Source organism: Coccinella septempunctata, chromosome 1 (assembly GCF_907165205.1).
Source record: "Coccinella septempunctata chromosome 1, icCocSept1.1, whole genome shotgun sequence".
Taxonomy (NCBI): Eukaryota; Metazoa; Arthropoda; class Insecta; order Coleoptera; family Coccinellidae; genus Coccinella; species Coccinella septempunctata.
Window position 1 is genome coordinate 67092890 of NC_058189.1, and position 22435 is coordinate 67115324.

A 22435-nucleotide genomic window follows, 5' to 3' on the forward strand; every position below is an offset into this window, starting at 1 on the left:
TATTTTCAAAACCATAACAACGCTGGATATCTATTAGATACGTAGCTCCCTCTAACCTTCTACTCCAAACCCTTCCTTATTTATCCACAAATATTTGTTTGGCACATTTTCCTGAAAAATCTTATCGCGACCAGTTTTATCTGACTCTGTGTTCGAACTTTTACTTCGTTTCACCAGGCATTAACAATAGGCCAACGGTTATTTCGCAAACACTGGCTTTATTGTGATCGATTCATTATGCTGATAAGCTTTTAGTTTACAAACCAAATGCCTACACGTTTCCAACGCCAATCGACAGTTTTCTATTTCTCGATGTTTGATATTTGGAATTTGCAAATGCGTGAGTAGCAATTTAGTTGATTGTTTATGCTGCCTCACCGTTGACACCGACCTGAATGAAGTGACATTACGGCAATATGGTAAAAAGGTCCATCCAAGTATTTTGTTTGTTCCCTTTTGGAAAAGTACAAAAACAAACAGTTTACTGATTTTCCATGATAAAAAATAGACCTTCTCTTCTGCGTTTAAAACCTATTAGAACGTATCGAATTCCCACAATAAAAATCAAGGCGATCCTAAAATTTTCGTCAGTTTTGCAAATGACGAAATTTAACATATTTTCCCCATAAAATTCTGGTTATTATGCTTTATACGAGTGCAAAAACAGGTGCCTTATCTAAATGACCATGGGAGCCACCACTGTCGCCAGGAGCGACAAGAAAACATGAACTTTATCTTCAGATTTGTTCCTTTGACCTGGGTCATTCCAGTGATTCATACACGGCCAATTTTAATACTGGTTTGCCCGAACTGTGTGAAAAATTTTGTCGAAGATTTCGTTGGATTTAACTCATCGAAACATCACAGAGATTCCACTGAAAATGTTGTTAAGAGCACAATTAATCTAGTGCTGATTGTATTATTGAATACTCTTTCAAATAAGTTGGTTGAAAAGTCCTCTGTATCATCTGTGTCTAGAGGGAAAGATGGCTGCTTTAATTGTAGATTATGACACAAAAAGCCATCACTATTTTAATGGATGTTCACTCCTATGCAGGTGTAAGTAAAGGTTAACTTACCATCGAGCACCCAGATTGAAGAAATCCCAGATAGTTGTTGGGGAAGAATTGATCTTATCACTATTGTAAAGCGTTCAAGAGTTATTGTATTTTCTCTCTTGTAGGATATTCCGTGACTCGGAATGTTATCAAGAAAATACCTTTCCATCACAAGGGTCTACTCAGCTGTCTCAAAGCCTCCAACGGTCACGTGAAGCATGCAGTAATCCGATATAATTAAATGACGAAAAATAAATTCGTTTTAAACTTGCCGCTCCGGTAAATTCCGAGTAAGCCGATCCAAGATGGCGATTTTATCTACAGACCTGTCGAGCAGTCCGAGGACGTTAGGAATAATATATATGACGGAAGATGGCGGAAATATGAGAACCTCATGTTCATCGGGGACCGCTGAGGAGAACTTACGCGCGAAGATGTAAAACTAGTTTTGGCTTCGGTACACGATTTTTTTCGAGTTTCATGAAATTCGAGCAGGATTCGGAATTTTTGGATTTCTTACCTCATACTGACGTTTCCTCTTTAGAAAACACTCTGGTAGGAATTAAGCCTTGTCATAAAAAATTACAATGACATGGAGTAGTTGATTTTGATTTGCGTTTCGTGCTCACGTGACAATCTGGTGGTTCCCCGATAGTTATTTGTTTTCTGACGAACTCAAAATGACGTCGCCGAGCACTCTTTACCACGTTTAGTTAAGTGAGCTTATTAATAACAAGAAAATATAGAAAGAAGGCTCCTATTAGAGATCGAAAATACTTTTTTTTAACTTTACCTATCACTATTGTCTATCGATACGTCACTGCTTACGGACACAGTTCTGTCAATTGAACTTGACTTTGCCACCTCCTACGTCATCACAGTTCCAATCTGCTTTGAACTGGGTTGCAACTTCTTTCGTTTTTCCTATATATCTTCTGTTGATTATCACAATGTAGTAGTCTTATTTTACCATAAGGGATATTGACTCTTCAGTAAACAGAACAGTTTTCTTTTTTAGTTTTTTTGTAGATTCATTTTTGGTAACGGAATACAGCAATGAATGAATGAATGCATAGTCCATTCAATTTTATGAACACAGTCGGTTGGCCTTGTGAATTTGACATTCACAATGTATGGTACAAGAAATGACGATTGTCAAAATCTTTTTCGGTTTCGATCAGCGCCATATTGTCCGAATTTACCTCTCAAAATGAACGAATTCGAAAATATGTGATAAAAATGAAAAACATAATTAACGTTTATACAGGGTGAGTGTTTGCCACCCCTGGAGGAACAGCATTCACTTCAGAATAACAAGCTGAATCTGCTCACTACACATCTGTGAACCTTTTGAAAAGGAAGGAAATTCTTTGTCATCCTCTTCACTCACAATCTTCCGATATATGTCGTTTAGATTCAGATTAATTTACTTACATCGAATATCTTCGATAGAGTCATTTGGGGCAACTGTGCGCACTTTTGCCTTTCAAGCCATACCCTGTTTCAAATGTTGAAGCTAGGAAAATTAAAACATATTCATAAGATAGAGAATTTTCTAATCTATAAGAAAACATCAAGAAGCAAACAAACAAAAACGTGTTCTTTCCGCAAAAAAAAAAAAAATTTATAGAGAAAGTCGGAGTGCGTTCACATGCCCCGTATTGCGGGTAAGTGTGCGCATCCTCACGGGGTAAGTGAACGCAGTGCTTAGTGAACCACACAATCAAAACAAATTATAAAATAATGTCATCAAAATGTTACAATATTAGAGAAATGATGTTTATTGTCAATACAGAAGCGCCTTTTTACAAGAAGTGCATTATTGTTCGTGCCACAATTCTTGGTGAACACAACACTTGATACATTCCCCTGTTGGTGGCTCTTCATATTTTTCTGAACAAATAGGATATTATTGATCGAGTCTTAACCAAAAAAATTAACAATGTCATAATTTATTCCTCACTGAACTAATGCCCATATAATGAATCTATGCGCACACTTACCCGCGCACACTTTCCCCAGTAAGCCAAAATTTGAATTGAAGTTCTTATAAAGTTGAGCAACTAAGAGAACCTAAAATTTTTTATTATATATTTAGATTAATATGCCCATGAACGAATAAAATATTGTTTAACACTGTCGGACTCGGAACTTGGACCTAGCAGAATGTGCAGAGATGCTAAAAATTAACAAGAAAACTAGTGGATTTTATTGATTGCAAATAAAAAGTTAACAAAACGTCGCACGGCGCAATCCTATGAAAAACTAATATGGCGATTCTGCGCCCTTGCTTCACCCAAATGAAACCCTCTTTCATACATTGCATAGTCGAGATATACGCACTGCGCATACTTACCCACTGCGCTCAGTTACCCCGAATGACTCTATGTGTCGTTCAGATTCAGATTAATTTACTTACATCGAATATCTTCGATACCCTGGAAAAATCCGCATTCCTCGTTCATTCCCAGAGATGGCAGCACCAAACTCCGCCATTCCACCACAGCCCTCTTAACACAGTATTCAAGAGGGCTGTGTTTCCACCAAGGCGCCTACTTGACCGCCGATTTTCCACGGTCGATTCTGCGACAAGAATCGGAATTTCTCGGTCTATGTCTATGACCGCGAGCACAATCACGTGTTGCCTGTAATCGTGACCGATTGCTCGGATAAGAGGCGGTCGAGGATGCCCAACGGCTGAGACGATGGGGGTGGAAACATCGGTCTGGTTCTTTATCGGAGATCGGCGAGGCTGGCATTCGACCGTGCTGGCGGCCGGGGATAAAGGAAATCGTGCAGAGAGCGGGCCGAAAAATGCGGGATTCATTAGTTGGATGGCGGACTTAGAGATGGATCTGCGATATTTATAACGCTGGAGAGTCAGCAGCGACTCGATGCTTCTTCGAGCTACAAGGACGCGAGGAAAAAGGATTTCGTACGAAAGTACGAGTCTTATTATTCACGCTACGACCTACGGGTCTAAGTGAAGGTGAGAAAAAACTCGAAAACTACGAACACCTCATGGTTTGTGAAAATACAGGGTGTTTTCAAAGGTGAGGCATTTTTTTTTTTTGACAGAAGGTAGAACTCATCGAAACAAGTCGTTCAACCAAAACTTGTCTACATAAAATATCCAAGATGGCTGACATGCAACACCTAGAATCAAAAACGAAACAAAACATACGGCTGGACACTGGATGCTGGACAATAGATGGTTCAGTACCAAGTTCATCGGATTATATGCATCAGGTCACTTTTGAGAGAATCATAATTGTTCTATCGTGCAATTTAGGGTGAAAAAAAATGTAGAAAATCTAGGCAGTTTCTTGAAAGTGCTTATGTTAGTTATGTTGAAAAAGTGCGTAAATATCGAAGGAGCCGATATTCTAAACGAAATCACATTGTCGAATCAGGAGATAAATTTTTTCCCACTGCGATAATTCAAAACGGTCTAGGGTCGTATTAGGATCTATTTCATTTATCATTTTCAATTTTTTTTCAGCTTTGTCATTCTGAAAATGTTGTAAAAGTGATTTTTGGTGAAACGCTTCGTTTTGACCAGTTCTACCTTCTGTTGAAAAAAAGCCTCACCTTCAAATACACCCTGGCCATAACCTACAGGAAAAACCAAATGAAGTGAAAGCTTTCTTTCAGTCTAAAATTAACGTTATTATCCTAAAAACGTGCGAGAAAATAGTAAAATTGAAAGTTTAGAGCCTTACAGCAAGCGAAAGTGAGAAAAACAGACAACAATTTCCTTAAACCAAGAGATATATCCAGTTTTGATTATAAATTAAACTTTTTGAGTGCTTCAGTTATTATTGTAGTGCTGCTTCCCTACGGGAAGAGGAACGAATATCCATTTTTAGCTTCCTTTTACCAGATCCCATGATTATTCAATGTTATTGAGGGCCGGTGAACAAGAAGGTCTGATGACCCATAGATGTGAGATCCATTTTGGTTTTGTCCCAAAATAAGATAATAATTCTTTTATCGTCTTATCCTGGTGCTGGTTGCATAGACTTATTTCAGACAAGTCATAGAGTCATTCGGGGTAACTGAGCGCAGTGGGTAAGTGTGCGCAGTGCGTATATCTCGACTATGCAATGTATGAAAGAGGGGTTCATTTGGGTGAAGCAAGGGCGCAGAATCGCCAAATTAGTTCTTCATAGGAGAGCACCGTGCGACGTTTCGTTAACTTTTTATTTGCAATCAATCAAATTCACTAGTTTTCTTGTTAATTTTTAGCATCTCTGCCAATTCTGCCAGGTCCAAGTTCCGAGTCCGACAGTGTTAAACAATATTTTATTCGATCATTCGCATATTAATCTAAATATATAATGAAAAATTTTAGGTTCTCTTAGCTGCTCAACTATATAAGAACGTCAATTCAAATTTTGGCTTACTGGGGAAAGTGTGCGCGGGTAAGTGTGCACATAGATTCATTATATGGGCATTAGTTCAGTGAGGAATAAATTATGACATTGTTGATTTTCTTGGTTAAGACTCGATCAATATTGTCCTATTTGTTCAGAAAAATATGAAGAGCCACCAACAGGGGAATGTATCAAGTGTTGTGTTCACCAGGAATTGTGGCACGAACAATAATGCAGTGCTTGTAAAAAGGCGCTTCTGTATTGACAATAAACAGCATTTCTCTAATATTGTAACATTTTGATGACATTATTTTGTAATTTGTTTTGATTGTGTGGTTCACTAAGCACTGCGTTCACTTACCCCGTGAGGGTGCGCACACTTACCCGCAATACGGGGCATGTGAACGCACTCCGACTTTCTCTATTAAATTCTTTTTTGCGGAAAGAAAAGGTTTTTGTTTGTTGGCTTTTTGATGTTTTCTTATAGATTAGAAAATTCTCTATCTTATGAATATGTTTTAATTTTCCTAGCTTCAACATTTGAAACAGGGTATGGCTTGAAAGGCAAAAGTGCGCACAGTTGCCCCGAATGACTCTACATATGGGGAGTTCGGGAGAATTGAATCCATTTTCACTCTGAACTTGCAGCCTCAGAATGTGGCCGCTCCATCTGAGTCGGGCAGTCGTTACTTGAGTCTCAATTGTTGTACAACTGGCGCGCTGCAAGACTTCTACATTTGAAACTTTGTGGAACCATCTGATGTGCAGTATTTGTCTTAGATGAAGTTGTTGCGTGGACTATGCACTATGATGTATGATGGCTACGTATATCTTTTACATCTCGAAGGATAGCCTAGAGAATTTTTTCCAAATCATTTTCAACTAGATGTTGTGTCCAAAAATTCCTTGTCCCCAATTGTTAATCTTCAAGATGGACCGAGAAATTCCTCATCGAAAAATACGGGAAATAATGTGGCGGCCGCATCTCACGACGTGAATTATTATTTATATTTCGACTCGTCTTTAAGGCGACGATTTATAATCGTGGCCCCTGTTTTAATACATTTTTTTCGGTTTGATAAACGTATACGGGAGAGTCGAGTGGCAATTGATTTAGGAATCGGCAACACGAAAGCCGTAATGTAATTGGTGACAAAATCTTATAAAAGATATGTGAAAGATATGCAAATGTCCGGAATTATTGGTACAGGTATGTTGATGGCAGGTTGAACGCTGGGGTCATTCGGATCGTCGTCAGGATACCTGCTGTTTTGTGGCTGAGAGATGACTGGGGTCAGGAATTCGTATGTTACGTTATCACGTCGTAAAAGTTCTGAGGAGACGGTTATAGGAAAATCGTTTGGATTTTTGTTCCATATGGAAAGAAGTTTCGGTGTTACAGGAACTTTGTTTTTTTAATAATGGGGTTTAGAAATTTGTTCAGTCTTTAACTGATATTATTGTCTTATACTGTCAGCTGATTTTGGCGTCTCAAGATCGGCTAGACATCAGTCCACAACATCCATTTCATATCGCTTCGAATTTCATACAAAAACCTTTTTTTTTACTATGTTGAATATATTGAATGTGTTCAGTGTTCACTAAACACCACAAATGTGTGGGAGGTTTCAGTTTTTGGCTTTAAATCGAAGAAAATTGCAGCTAAAATGCATCAAATGCTTTTGGATGTTTATGATGACAATCCCCCAACCGATAAATCAATGCCTTGGACGTTTTAGGATAGTGATTTCAACGTAGAAATAGACAATCAAAAATTGGACAATTGGAGGTATCACATCGTAGCCAAACCTAAGGGCCACTTGTAGAATCGTGTGGTCGCACTCACTGAATTTTCCAGACATTGCTTCTTCTGGTTATCTAGAAATCGGAAATTGTCTAGCCTCATCAGAAGACAAGCATTTTTTAGAGTTTGAATTCGGGAATTGCCAGATATTTGGAAATTAGAAGTAGCCAGCAATGGAGAACACCTCGAATGATCTGTTCATTAACTATTTCTAAAATAAATGCATTTTCAACCATAAAAAAAGGACCCACAATGCAGTAAGTACGAGGATGTATTGATATCTAGTTAGCCTAGACCAGTTCCATGCATAAAATGAATATTGCGTTACCATAGCAACGAACAATAACTCATTAGAAGTGTCAGTGTGAAGTTTGAGGACAAAAAAGTAATCCAGAGTTACGCAATAGATCAAAAGAGAGAAGATGTCCGCCGAAATTGTAAAAATCGAAAAATTGGAGTATCGAGCCATCATCGAGTACCTATATTTAAATGGGTTAAGAGGTAAGCAGATTTACGAAGATATGCTTAATACCCTTGGTGATCAATGTCCTACGTATGCGACCGTGGAAAATTGGACTGCAAGCTTCAAAAGAGGTAAATTTTCCATTGAGGATTATCACCGATCGGAAAGGCAAGTTTCTGTGTCATTCCCCGAAAATATCGATGTAGTTCATGACATGATTTTATCAGACCGTCGATTTGGGCTAAAACGGATATCTGAGGCACTAAATATTTCATACCAACGCGTTAATCATATATTTCATGTCAATTTCGACATGAGAAAAATATCTGCAAAATGGATCCCCAAATGTTTGAATGTTGACCAAAAGCGTGCAAGGGTAGAAGCATCGCGTTCGATCTGTGCTCGATTTGAAAACGATGTAGACTTCTTGAACCGAATTGTTAATATGGATGAGACTTGGGTACATTTCTACGATCCAGAAACAAAGCAACAATCGATGGAATGGCAACACTCTGGTTCTCCAAGACCTAAGAAGTTTCGTGTCCAAAAATCTGCTGGAAAAGTTCTTGCTTCAGTTTTCTGGGATTGCCATGGAGTAATCAGGATTGATTTTTTGGATAAGGGTAGAATTATAACCGGAGATTACCATTCGACATTACTGACCACTCTACGGGAAAAAATTAAAGAAAAAAGACGCGGATAGCTATCCAGAGGTGTTTTGTTTTTGCGGGACAACGCCCCTGCACACAAATCTCATGTTGCCATGCAGAAGATTCGTGATTTAGGGTTTGAATCTCTAGAACACCCCCCTTATTCACCAGATTTGGCTCCATCCGACTATCATCTCTTTCCTCAACTGAAAAAAAGTTTAAAAGTTCTTAAATTTTCTTCCAACGAGGAGGTACTAAAAACAGTGGAGGTCTGATTTGCAGAGCAAGAAGAAACATTTTTTTTGGAAGGTCTAGAGACGTTGCAGGTTCGCTGTAATAAATGTATCCAATTAAGAGGAGAATATGTTGAGTGACATTGAAATTTTGTTTGGTTCTATAGGCTAGAAATTTTTCAATATATCCTCGTAGTTGTAAACCGCTACAACGTCAGAAGTTCCAAGGATCATCAAGCTTTGAGTCATTTCGGTTACTTTTTGGACGCCCCTAGTATATTCTAAACAGCACTCATTTCCACACAACCGAACAAAAAATCGAAACCTCCATCAGTAACGCTTCGTATTTCCCATTTCGAAAAATTAATATTCCGTACAGTCACCTGAAGCCAAACTTTGACCTCATTACCATCCTGACAATGGACGTCAATCACAGACACCTCGCTGGTTCAATGTTTACATCACGCTAGCTGGTACATAACGAAAGTTCTAGCCCACCTTTACCTGAGCGCGGTTTCAAACGAGATACCTGCCCACATGCCTCGGTTCTACCTTGATTCGAGAGATCTTTGTGGCCAGTTTCACCGTGGTACGGGACTATTCTGGCCATCTTGTGATTCGCGCGAAGGATTAGAAGCTGGAAAAACGCGGAAAAAGGACGAAAATTACTCGAAATAGGTTGGGGGAGACGAGGAAGTATCGTCCTTGATATTGTGAACGACTGGTTGGGTGTTGTGACGTTGACAGATCTGTCATATTCTCGGGAGGTTGTGATTTGTGTAGAGATCAACTGTCATTCCTCCTGTTGACGTAAGTTTGAGTTAATAGGCAGATTACTACCATTCTTCCTACTCTATAAACATATTTCCAACTACCCTTCACTAAGTTTTATATGAATATTTGTGGAATTAACAGAAAGAAGTACTTTCCACCCACACTATTTCAGGTTCTCAAAAAATCGACGAGAAAATGTGTTGAAGTTAGTTTTTCTCTTCTAGTATCTACACTTCACATGATATTCAACTTAAATTTTGCATACACATTATAATTGACACCATGGGACATGCCAATTACGATAGCAAACCTACAGGGCGATACACTGGTATACTGTCCCATGTTTTCTTCCATATCTTTTTTTGGTGAGCCACTGTTACTTTGAGAAACTGTAAATGAAACTTGTTGTTTTACTAAACTTTATGGTCTCTTGTAGTTTCTCTCTAAATCATTGGAAAAATTCAAATTGTCATAAAAATTTAGTAAGTAAGTTGTGGTGCATAAAGTCATTGTAAGTTTTGAGACATCAAATACCCGGTATTTTTTCTAATCAATGTGTTTTGATACCAATCCAAAAATTCAAACTTTAGCATCCTGTATCTCTAAAACGAAACGTTTGCTATCTCATGTTTATGGGACTTTTTTCCTTAAAATTATTTAAAGAATCCCCTCTTAGTTTGTACCTCTAATTTAGGAACAGCCTGTTTTTACGGTATTTCGTTGAATTACTGTGCTCACATTCCCCAAATTGTAAGTAGAATCTATATCCACAATGAACCATCAGGAAAGGCTCTTGGATCGAGCTTGAATAGCTGATATCGAACAAATTAATTGAAATATTCCGGGAAATTTAGAGCTCAGCGTGGGCTAATCAGAAATTTCACAGAACCACCCACACTGCTTCCAAAATCACTACTACGAGGAGCTGGTCCCCATTTGTACCACATTATAACTGGAAATCAAGCGCCCACCTAAGAGACTAGGGCCTCATATCTACTTTATCGACCATAGTGGAAACACAAATGGTACGAAACCATCAAATTATATTCCGTATATTTCACAACGAATTCAGAGGATATTTTCAGGTCCAAGTAATATTGTTCTCGTTTTTAATGAACCAGAGTCGGCAGCAGAAATGATTGGGTTTTCAATAGCCTATATCACAATATGAAAATAAGTTGAGAGATTTTCTTGTTCCTCCTCTGTATTGCAATTTTCCCATGCATAAACCATTTCATCAAGATCGCCCCACATATCGCTCAACTTGACTCCACCGGCATTCCTTGCATCCAGCATCCCATCGTAATGAGCTCACAAAATCTACCAACCACTTCAGAAATGTAAGGCGTCCATTTCTATGTTTCAACCCGAGGTATTTATAATGGCAATCCACCTGCCATAACAAAAACAAAGCGGGTCTACCTGTCCGGTACTTCAAGTCCTTTATGGTTTTCAAAAGGGAATGAGATGTGGGTTATATAATCTTGGGATGGATGCTGTGCGACTGGTACCGCTCGGATTAGGGTGGCACGGCTGTACAATGGGCAGAGCGTGCGGTCCCCTTGTGATCAGGATTTGTTTGGACGGCTGCTTTACGAGACACTAACGCTAATTGTTGAGGGTAAGGATGGGAGTTAAGTGGTTGGGCGCCTGTTTGATGTTCTCTTTGTAGGGGATATCGAGATGGATGAGGCTGCTTGATCCTCCGTCCTTGACGGCGATTTTGAGGCTTGTGAAGTGGATAGTGTGTCGAAAATTTGAAATGAGCCCAATTTTGCATACCTGACATAAAAATATTAGTCTTCAAGAAGGCTACGGAATTTTTTCGTTGAGTTTTGGATTACAAGAATTCGAACTAGTGATTTTACAAATGCGTTTTGAAATTTAGCAAGGAATCCAGCTTAACTCCTAGATATTTGGATTGAAGAACAATTTTTTATAGTTTTGATGATTATTCAAATGAAAACACGAAACCGCGGGGACACAAAAGTCACTCGAAAAGAAGTAATTCCTCAAAATTGTTGATTCACTAGGTATCTAACATGAAAATTACCAGGAAGAAGGGCCTTGTAGTTTGAAAATTTTAGTGGAAATTTTTTATAGATTCGTCTTAAGTTCTGCAAGACAAATCGAAGTTTTTCCCTTTTTGAAGAGAGTGATCGAAGACTTCTCCAATGGACAAACCCTCATACAATTCGTAATTTTCCAATCACATAAATCAGAAGTCTTCATCGGATAATCTCTACAGTGGGTTCTAGGGCGATTGTTGTTCTGTTACAGATACAAAATACGATTTATGCCATCAGCTTTGTGTACGAAATGATTATTTCAGTCATGCGGTGTCGTAAATACTGTTGCGAAGAACAATAATAAAACGGAGAACACAAAACCATATAAATATATCGTTTTCTCCTTGAAATTGTTAGCGTTCGTAATTACCCATTTGTTTATGTCGTCTATATATCGTAACTTACTGTTAACGTTTTGTTGGATTTGTTCAGGTTGGATACACTGGTAGATACTCGTTTTTTGAATTGAAACTGGATGATGGAAATATTTGGGATTTTCGTCGATAGTGAATCATATTTTTGAAATAGCATCTCGGGAGAACTGTTTGGTTCTGATTGAACCAAGGTTTTGCGAGGATGTATTGATATTTAGTTAGCCTAGAACAGTTCCATACAAAAAAAAATATTGCGTTACCATAGCAACGAACAATAACTTATTAGAAGTGTCAGTGTGAAGTTTGAGGTCAAAAAAGTAAACCAGAGTTGCGCAATAAGTTAAAAGAAAATCGAAAAATTGGAGTATCGAGCCATCATCAAGTACCTGTATTTAAAAGGGTTAAGAGGTAAGCAGATTCACGAAGATTTGCTTAATACCCTTGGTGATCAATGTCCTTCGTATGCGACCGTGAAAATTGGACTGCAAGCTTCAAAAGAGGTAAATGTTCCATTGAAGATGATGACAGATAGGGAAGGCCAGTTTCTGAGTCAGTCCCCGAAAATATCGATCATGACAAAATCATGACATGATTTTATCAGACCGTCGAATTGGGCTAAAACGGACATCTGAAGCACTGAATATTTCATACGAACGAATTCATCATATAATTCACGTCAATTTGGGCATGAGCAAAATTGCTGAAAAATGGATCCCCAAATGTTTGAATGTTGACCAAAAGCGTGCAAGGGTAGAAGCATTGCGTTCGATCTGTGCTCGATTTGAAAACGATGTAGACTTCTTAAACCGAATTTTTTCTATGGATGACACTTGGGTACATTTCTACGATCCAGGAACAAAGCCACAATCGATGGAATGGCGACACTCTGGTTCTCCAAGTCCTAAAAAGTTTCGTGTCCAAAAATCTGCTTGAAAAGTTCTTGCCTCAGTTTTTTGGGATTGCCATGGAGTAATCATGATTGATTTTCTGGGTAGAACAATAACCGGAGTACTATTCGACATTACTGGCCACTCAACGGGAGAAAATTAAAGAGAAAAGACGCGGAAAGCTATCCAAAGGTGTTTTGTTTTTGCAGGACAACGCCCCTGCACACAAATCTCATGTTGCCATGCAAAAAATTCGTGATTTAGGGTTTGAATTACTAGAACATCCCCCTTATTCACCAGATTTGGCTCCATCCGACTATCATCTCTTTCCTCGACTGAAAAATAGTTTAAAAGGTCATAAATTTTCTTCTAACGAGGAGGTTATAAAAGCTGTGGAGGTCTGATTTGCAGAGCTAGAAGAAACTTTTTTTTTGAAAGGTTTAGAGACGTTGCAGGTTTGCTGTAATAAATAAGAGGAGAATATGTTGAGTGATAAAATATTTTGACATTGAAACTTTGTTTGGTTCTATAGTAGGCTAAGAATTTTTCAATATATCTTCGTATTCTGACTTATCACCAATTTTTTCGTCCAATTGTCCTCTGAATTTTAGCTCTTGATTTCACAGAAATTTCATGTATTCAAACTTTTCAAATCATGAAATCGAGTGTGATATTTGGGATGCACTTATAGATACGAATTGACCAGAAAACTTTTTTCATCCACAAAAAATGGGTACCTTGTTCTTACAATTCGGCGTCAACTGATCTTGATGTGGAGAATACGATTACACAGCCACCTTCTGTAAACACTGCTTCCCTCGATCGAAACAAGCTCAGTCATGAGCGTTTTTCTGTGCGCTTAATACAGATTCTCGATCAAAAAACAATGCTATCTCTTTCAAACATCGTTATTTTAAATCTTCACATTATGCCGGACAACTGGGAGAACAAGAGAACATCTATACTTGAGCGACCCGAGTCGCGGAATCGCCGAAAATTGGAAATTCAGAATTATGCAGTTTGGCAGAGTTTATTTTATGAGGCGAGAAGACGTTTAGAGCCTATTGAAGGCCCATTTCGGCCCGTGTTTTTCGGGCTGACTGATGAGGAGGCGTAGATAAGCCGAAGCTGGTGAAAATGCGCTTTTTTGATCGACCGTTAAAGCATTGCTGGATGGATTTGACGATATGTTTTTGCTGGTGAGGGAATGGGATTTGTATCGGTGCGTTTTGAGAGGGGTTTTTCTGGTGATAAGTTTGAGCTTCGAGTATTCGGATTTATCTGATGCTTTTTCGAACATCCATCATCGTATCAGATAATTTAAAGTTTTTCTGTCGTCGGTATAAACTGATAATCAGCTGGCAATCATCTTGGATGAATAATCATGAAGCTGTATGAAGCTATCGATTAAACTAGGGTCAAATCGTTAAAGATCTATTTTCAAATCAAAGAGGTTTTATCCATACATATTTCCATTGGAAAGTTCCTAGAAGAATCCAATTCGAAGATCCCGAGGAATAGGAATGATGAAAGAACATCGATCCTTGATAGGTCGAAGTCGACTGCTGATAGTTGAAAAGATGTTACAGTGCACCGAGACTTCAAGGTCTATCATGCCATCATTATAGCTTATCTTTCATCAGTTCTAGAGGTCCATCCAGTATCTGGAGAGGCTATGAACAAACTAATTCTTGAAAAGCGAGGCTTTGAAATTTCTTTATCTGTTCATGGTTTGGTCCAGCTTTCGAAACATACATCTATCTTGAAACACAATAAGATCATATTTGAAGAACTGCGCATCCACACACATTTGGCTAGGTTATGTAAGGGTGGAGTAATAGTGGTCCTGTGGTCCTTGTGGACAGAGGAATAGGAATTATTGACTTGAGTGACTCTAAATCTTTAATTTTGCTTCTAACATTTCTTCTTCGTACTAGATACCTTTTACGTTTTTTCTTTCTTTTTTGATTCAAGATTACTCTCAATTAATATTCTCAAATATTCTTAACCATCATGTTAGAGAGAATGGGGAAGTAGTTTGGGATGTTGTCCTATTTTAAATGAAGAAGGTTTCCATCAATATGATGATTTCAGCTTATTCTTTACACAAATTCATTATCATTACACTTATAAGGGCAGACAGAGTGTTTTCCTGATTTCATCTCTGTTTTCATGTATCAGAATAAGATATGTTGCCATTTTTCCTCTGCTTACACTGAGATCTGAAACGAGGAACAGGTTCTACGATCTGTCTCTTGTTGCTATTTCTTTACACCTGCTTCATTGTTTTAAATTGTAGTTGTATCCACTATATTTCAATAGAATATACAGGCTGAGTCTTTGACTCGTTCAAATATTTTAATAGAATTTTTTCTGAATCGGCTAGGTTTAAAAGATACAGGATGTTGAAAAAGCATAAAAAAATTTATTTTGAGTTCTATTTCACAAATGATTTTATCGAATGAAATGAATTTCGGAATATAGTTTTTCATTTGTTTGAGGAATCTTTTTCGAACCCAAGATATCAACTACGTCTTCCAGTTTTCTCATTATGAGCATTACTTATCATGAAAATACCAAAAATTCAAAGAACCCAACTCTTGAAACTAAGTTGTACGCTATCTAATTGAATATTTGAACGTTTTGTAAAATAAAAGTATTCTTTATATTTCCTCTTATAATGCGCCGTTTTCAAAGTAATTTGACGTTCAGAAATGAAAAATATCTGTGATATTCGGAAAATTGGTTACTTTGGCTGAATGCAACTCTGAGTAAAAGATTCACAGAAAGTGTCACAGATTCAGCTTGTTATTCTGAAGGTAATTTTGTTTCTCCAAGTTTGCCATAGCTCATTATGAAAACTCAAAATGGATATATATTTTTATCAGGGCCGAATCGGAAAAAAATGGTAAAGGAAAAAAATGTTTTTTTCACCTCAAGAATCTACTGTTGAAATATTTGTTCAAATCAAAGATTCATCCTAAATAACCTAACCTAACCTACAAAATATGTGATTGGAGTCCAAACAATACTATTTGGGCATCATTTTTCTACGGAATTCGCAGATCCTATTTCCATCGAACTCTTGACCGACAATGAACATCCTCTCTAAAAAGGTGGTGTTGTAAAATATCAAAATTTTTATGATACCATCTCGAGTGCGGCCCCATAAATTTTGCAACTTCCGTTTGTGCCAGGAATCACTTTTCGAATAACTTTGGGTCGTATTTTCACTGAATGGGGTGGATTTCCGGTCTGAACGGAAACAGCAGAGTAATAAGTGGTGGAAGGTAGGAAGTCACTCGAAAATATCGAATATAATTGACTTTTCGATAAGATACACACGTTGGCACCTGTAAGCTCAAAGACCACGATTCCATCTAGATGGAAATTATGAGCTATAAACAAAGATGAAACTATAAACACAGGAATTTTCAAGAGTGAAATGGCCGAAGACACAATAACATTTCAAGGAACTGCCTTTACGACCAATATAACCACCGGCATTGTCAATTGTCTCGCACCCGACCAGATGTGCAACCGAGAGTCGAAATGTTCCTCAACTGTAACTGTATTCTATGAATTAATTTGACGTTTGAGCACCAACGATGGCGAGCCAACTGTAACTCTTGCATCTCGGTCTCGCGGTTAGACTCTTTGTCTGGTCTCGGACGAAACTTGGGCACGTGGGTAATAGAAACCTTGTGTGCACCTTATTATAGTAGAATATGTGGAGAATTGTTGTGAAGTGAGGGATGCGTGGGACGTGGGGATCGTAGGTGGCCGGTTTTAAAGGAGAAATTCATCGCCTACTACCGATTGAAGGTGCACTCTCTGCTTTCGTCAGATGCCGAGGTGGACCGTGTACTATAGGATGTTTTGGTGCCTACTTCGATTAGTGTAGAGCCGTCGACGTTTGCTACAGCTCACTTTGTCAATGTTTGAGATGAACAGGTTAATCAGATAGGGTTATGTAGGTGACAGCAGATCAGGAAATGGCTGCTATCAAGCTGTGTCTTTCGGTACAAGAATGTTGCTGGATTTCGTTGATGCATCGTTGATCGTTGTGGGTTTATTGGTTTGAGCTATCCAATAATAACCCTTTCATTGATCTATATTAAATCACACGATCAAGTGGGTAAACTCTGATCACCAAATCGAGAGTATTCAACAAGGTGATGTATCTTGAGGTCTTCTTATTACATGTGGCATGTGGCAGATGTGGAATTGTCTGATTCAGTGGTTCAAGGTTCAATGCAGGCAAAACAAAGTCTGCTACTGCATTATTCTCGAAGATATATGGTCCAATTATACATAAAACCTCAAAGCTGCACAACAAATATGTATTACCTACTTAGTTTCTCGACAATCATATCTGGTTACATCAAATCCAATTTTGACATTCATCGAAGTCATCAAGGTGAAAGTAAACTTCATTTCTGAGCATGATTCTGATTCATTGTTTGAAATATCACATTACCGAGAATAATTCTACGAAAAGACTTAAAAACCAAACCATCGGTGCGATCAAACTTACAATTTCTTAGGGCTACTTGCGACTGTGTGCCCTCCTGTGACTGAAGAGACCCAACCGTGACCTACAGATCCTTCCACACTCTGGGCATGGATAGTCACCAACCAGATCTGGCCGCCGCTGTCTCCTTCTCGAGTCTCCATTATAACTGTGCACCATAGACCTCCACTTTGACCTGTCTAACGCTAGTTGTTTCCAGTTATGATTGGCATTAACTGATTTAGGGATTGATGCAGCATAACCTTAAACCGCTTATACTGGCCTCCTGGTTTCCGAGCTCCCTTTGTGAATTCGCCATACAGAGCTATTTTGGGGAGTCTTGTGTTTTGCATCCTTAGTCTTGCCGTTCTATCTGAGTCGGGTCCTCGTTACTTGAGTCTCAATCATTGTAAAACTCGCGCGTTGCAAGACTTCTGCATTCGAAACTTTGTGGAACCATCTGATGTGCATTATTTGTCTAAGATGACGTTGTTGCGTTTGTTCAAGCTGTTTAATGTGTCGCCTGTAGGGCGTCCAGCTTTCGCTTCCGTAAAGAAGCATTGGGAGGACCACTGCTTTGTAAACAACTGTCTTGGTCTTCAGATTGAGGTCGTGAGCATGATTCTGATAGAACATTCAGCAAGTTTTGAAGATTTTTGGTGATTATAAGCCTTACCTTCTTCCTGGGCCCTGGACTTTCAGCAGCACTTTTCGCAGATGATTTGAAATCTTGTCCAAGAACAGTAGCAAATTAGAATTTTGAGTGGATTTAGGGATACCTCTATAACTCTCGCGTCTGATGAGTGAAGCTGCTGATTCATGGGTAGCCATGGATAAGATCATCTCAATTTTTTTTTGTGCTATCTCTGCTATCAAGATATGCTCCTCTGAGCTATGTGAGTTCATGTGACCCTCAAATTATCTTAGAGCCTTCCTTCAAGTGGGCCTTTTTCGAAAATCTCCGCATAGCACTCGTGTCGAAACCTAATTAACTGAAAAGTAATAAACCGAAACGATCTGTTGAGAAAAACTCGAGTCCTCGATATAAAACGAAACTTACGACTTATTACCTCCCCTTTCCCCTTCATCGGAATATTTACGCCGTCTCTGTTTTCGTTTCTTACGGCCGTTCGCCATTTGTTTTATGGCGGCCGCGGCCTGCTCGGATTCCCAGTTATGCTGGGACCACGAGGGAAGGATCGTACCGTCCAGACAAGATTTTATCTTCCTTGTCCGACCGGCTAACAAATAGCGATCGGAGTTGAAGAGTGAGAATATCTGGGAATTAACTACGAATTTTAGTGGTTTTAGACTTGTTGGATTAGTCGGCCGTGGAATGCTCGGTTGGTCCTCCATAACTCAGGGAAGGAATTAAAGTATCGTGCTGGAATCTTGTCGCTGCATTATACTAATGGATGTTATCAATTTCGTCCACAGAGCACTTTGCTGTAATGTGGCCAAGGATGGGGGGATTTGTCTTCAGATGGGGATCTTGCGACAGGCCAATAACAGATGTCATAAATGACGCAGGTTGTACCATGTGCTTTGAATATACTGAACGACATTAAAATAAAAAAAATTGTGGGTATTTGACTCGTACGAATATTTCAACAGTAGATTCTTAAGGTCAAAAGAAACACTTTTTTCCCCTACCATTTTTTTCCGAATCGGCTCGGTTTAAAAGATACAGGCTGTTGAAGAACCATTAAAAAAATTTTATATTTAGATCTACCTCACGAACGGTTTTATCTAATGTTATGAATTTCGGAATATCGTTTGTCGTTTATTTGATGAATCTTTTTCGAACATAAGATATCACCCACGTCTTCCAGTTTTCTCATTATGACCATTACGTACCGTGAAAATACCAAAAATTCGAAGATCCCAATTCTTTAAACTAAGTGGGACGCTATCTAATGAATATTTGAACATTTTGTAAAAAAAGTATTCGACATATTTTCTCGTATAATGCACCGTTTTCGAGTAATTTGATTTTCAAAAATTAAAAATATCTGTGAAATTCGAAAAATTGGGTACTTTGACCCAATGCAACTCTTAATATAGGCCCAATTTTCTTAGTTGGCATCGTTTTCAACGATTTAAAGTGTTACAAAATTGTTTTTTGAATCACTTCTTGATGGCTGTTCGGAAGGTTCTTGTCACAGGTTTCTCAACCCGTTTCCTAATAGAGGTCAGCTTCAAAGAACATGGAAGTATCTTTAGCACAGTAGAGATCGCTCAAAAATACCTATAGAATGTTCACGTTTTGGATCTTCAACTTCAAAGACAAAAAAGTCATGTGAGCTTTTCGAAGTCGTTAAAATCTCAATAACCAAGCGTATCGTAGGAGGCTATGGTACATTTCTTCTGAAACAGAGTTGGGAAAGTTGCCAGTTGTTGTGCTTTAGCTGATTTAGCTCTTCTATCCCCTATTGAATTTGGGACACTCTGTACTCAAGTCAACAAAGGGTGGATGTAGTTGGAAAATGACGTAGTCCGTCAGTAGCGATGTGAACCATCCTGTATATATCTCATTTTGGAATATCAAAAATCCCTTTGTCGAATTTTACTGTTTTTGTTTGAAACGATGTTTCGGTACATTTCTTTTGATTTACTCAGTCGACGACGACTCGAAGTGCCATCCTTTCCAATTTTTTTCCGGTTGCGGAATGAGGCTTGCGCAATTTTCTGGCGAAAAACGATTGTAAATATCAACGAGTCAGCCATTTATAATTTGCTCGAGAGCAATTACCGTCCACGAAAATATTCGATATTATTAAGGTACTACGTTTTCGAATTCCCATAAGCGTTTCGCTGCATCGAAATCCGCTGTTTCGGCTCCTTTCAACTTGGCGACTACGTTTCTGCACACTCTGTTGCTGTTGGCTTCAGAGTGAGGGCTTGTATGTTGATTTCTTCATGAAATATTGCAGGGAATTGATTCGTTCTTAGCACACATGATGATTTAGCTTGAATTTCGTCGTTTTATAACTAGTTTTCGAGAAAAAGTCTCTCAGGTTTATCACAAATGGAAGAATTCTTTTGTCTGGTAAGGTAGCGTCATCAGTAATTTCCAAAAATTCAGACCAACTCATTGGGTTGGTCTGATCGATTATAATTCGAGATTAAAATAAACTTTGTACTTCTGTTCGTCTTTGAACACTTTGATTCTCGAGAGAAAAAAACCTTAGGACTTATCAGGGTAGGTTGAGATCAAAAATAAGGTTCAGTTTATTAATTAAACGAATCTAATCGATAAATTCGAGGTGACTTCATTTAAATTTTTCATCAATATTTAAAAACGCTTGTCCAACTGAATTGAAAGTCAGTATACAAGGCGAGGCCTTCACTCGTACTGTTATTTTAGCAGTATATTCTTGAGGTAAAAAAAAAACTCTTTTTTCCTCTACCATTGTTTCCTATTGGGCCCTGATAAAAAGATACAAGTATTCATAATGAGCTAAGCCACCCCTGGAGAAACAACATTACCTTCAGAATAACTCAATATCTAGCTAAATCCTTGACACTACACATTTGTGGATCTTTCAAAAAGAGTTGCATTCGGTCAAAAAACCCAATTTTTCGAATTTTACAAATATTTTTGATTTTTGAACATCAAATTACTCGAAAACGGCCCATTACACGGGAAAATATGAAGTTATTTTACAAAACGTTCAAATATTCATTGGATAGCTTAGTTTCAAGAGTTGGGTTCTTTGAATTTTTGGTATTTTCATAGTACGTAATGGTCATACTGAGAAAACTGGAAGACGTGGGTGATATCTAGTGTTCGAAAAAGATTCATCAAATAAATGAAAAAAAATATTCCGAAATTCATATCATTCGATGGAACCGTTTGTGAGATAGAACTTAAAATAAGTTTTTTTTATGGTTTTTCAACAGCTTGTATTTTTTAAACCTGGCTGATTCGGAAAAATGTTGAACGAAAAAAGTGTTTCTTTTGACCTCAAGAATCTACTTTTAAAATATCTGTACGAGTCAAAGACTCACCCTGTATACGCGACTAAAAAGCACTGATACGAAGACATCAAATGAAAATAGTCATGAATTGATGGCAGTATAAAGAAATGGGAACAAAAGTGCTTGTTTTCCAGCTGATGGTCAAAGTATAGAGACATTCTCAAGTTATTTCCTCCTAATCATCCTAGTCCTCTTAGTCCACGAGCTGGATCAAAGTTAGATCCGAGGTTCCCTGTGGTTCTTGTCGCTTCAATCAAGAAGCCACTGAGACCGTTGTTCATCGGAAAAAGCACCTTGGTTCGTGGTTCTTGAAACCACAACAAGTGTTAGTAAAGTTTATTGAGATTTTGCTGCCTAAGGTTAGGGGTTTGCATACCCTCATCGCCTCTCCTATATTCTAATTTTATCCCAGCTTTGGACTCCGAAATTCATTTTTGACGGCCAATAGGCGGTTTCGCCAAAAGTTGAGATTAACCCGCTGCGCGCGCGTAACCGCGTTCGCGACATACATCTGGGCGACATTTACAACCAGCGCAATTATTTATTTTATCGCAATTACGCCGCAATGCCGTCTAGAACAATGGCGGCCGTCTGTGGACTCCGTTCTTTTTCTTCTTTTCATTCGGCGCTCGTTAGATTATAAAGCGGGCTAAGGGCACCTCGGGCCATTATACGCGGATTCCGGACGTTTTTCGATTCCGGAATTCACCCAAAGAAATACAATACACGCCATTGAAGTATCAAAGTGGAAGATAAATGGCCGGTGCGGACATGACAGTACTAAATTGGAAGTAAATAGATGTGCTCGGATGGGGTACTAACTAAGTACCTCGACCGTTTGTTTCTCTATTATCCTATATGAAAAGTTGAGGTTATGGAGAAGATGAATTATCGGCTTGATTTATGGCTACTACCTATGCCCGCCCGCTACGGAGTTTTTCCAAGATGGTGGCGAAGAGGCGCGTAGTTCATACCAACAACAACGCTAGAATTCAGACCATTTCTTAACCAACTCTGGAATTAAACAAGGCTGCGTGTTAGTGCCTTTACTGTTCAATATTTTCGCCATAGCTGTCTCGATAATTTCTGACTTGAGTATGCCTGTAAGAGGTGTTGGAATAAGATTCAGATTCGATAGAGGCCTATTTAACCTGAAGCGCCTCAGACCCAAAACCAGTACAAAGTTTATCACGGAACTTCAATATGCAGACGACTGCGCACTTATAGCTAGCAACCCAGAGGATCTGCAGATA

General features: G+C 38.5%; 1 protein-coding gene and 1 long non-coding RNA gene across 3 annotated transcripts in view; one reads left to right on the forward strand and one right to left on the reverse strand.

Moving 5' to 3' along the window:
* LOC123318168 (epidermal growth factor receptor) overlaps positions 1–22435 on the forward strand; it is a 132172-nt gene that overhangs the window by 57368 nt on the left and 52369 nt on the right. The window contains exon 1 of one of the 2 annotated variants that reach the window (XM_044904803.1): positions 9093–9394. The exons of the other annotated variant lie outside the window; for it this stretch is intronic. The gene's annotated coding sequence lies outside the window, so the exon portion shown is untranslated. Of the gene's footprint in view, positions 1–9092; positions 9395–22435 lie in introns of those variants that run through there. 2 annotated transcript variants of the gene reach the window in all.
* LOC123318229 overlaps positions 1–22435 on the reverse strand; it is a 58465-nt gene that overhangs the window by 11498 nt on the left and 24532 nt on the right. The window lies entirely within an intron of this gene.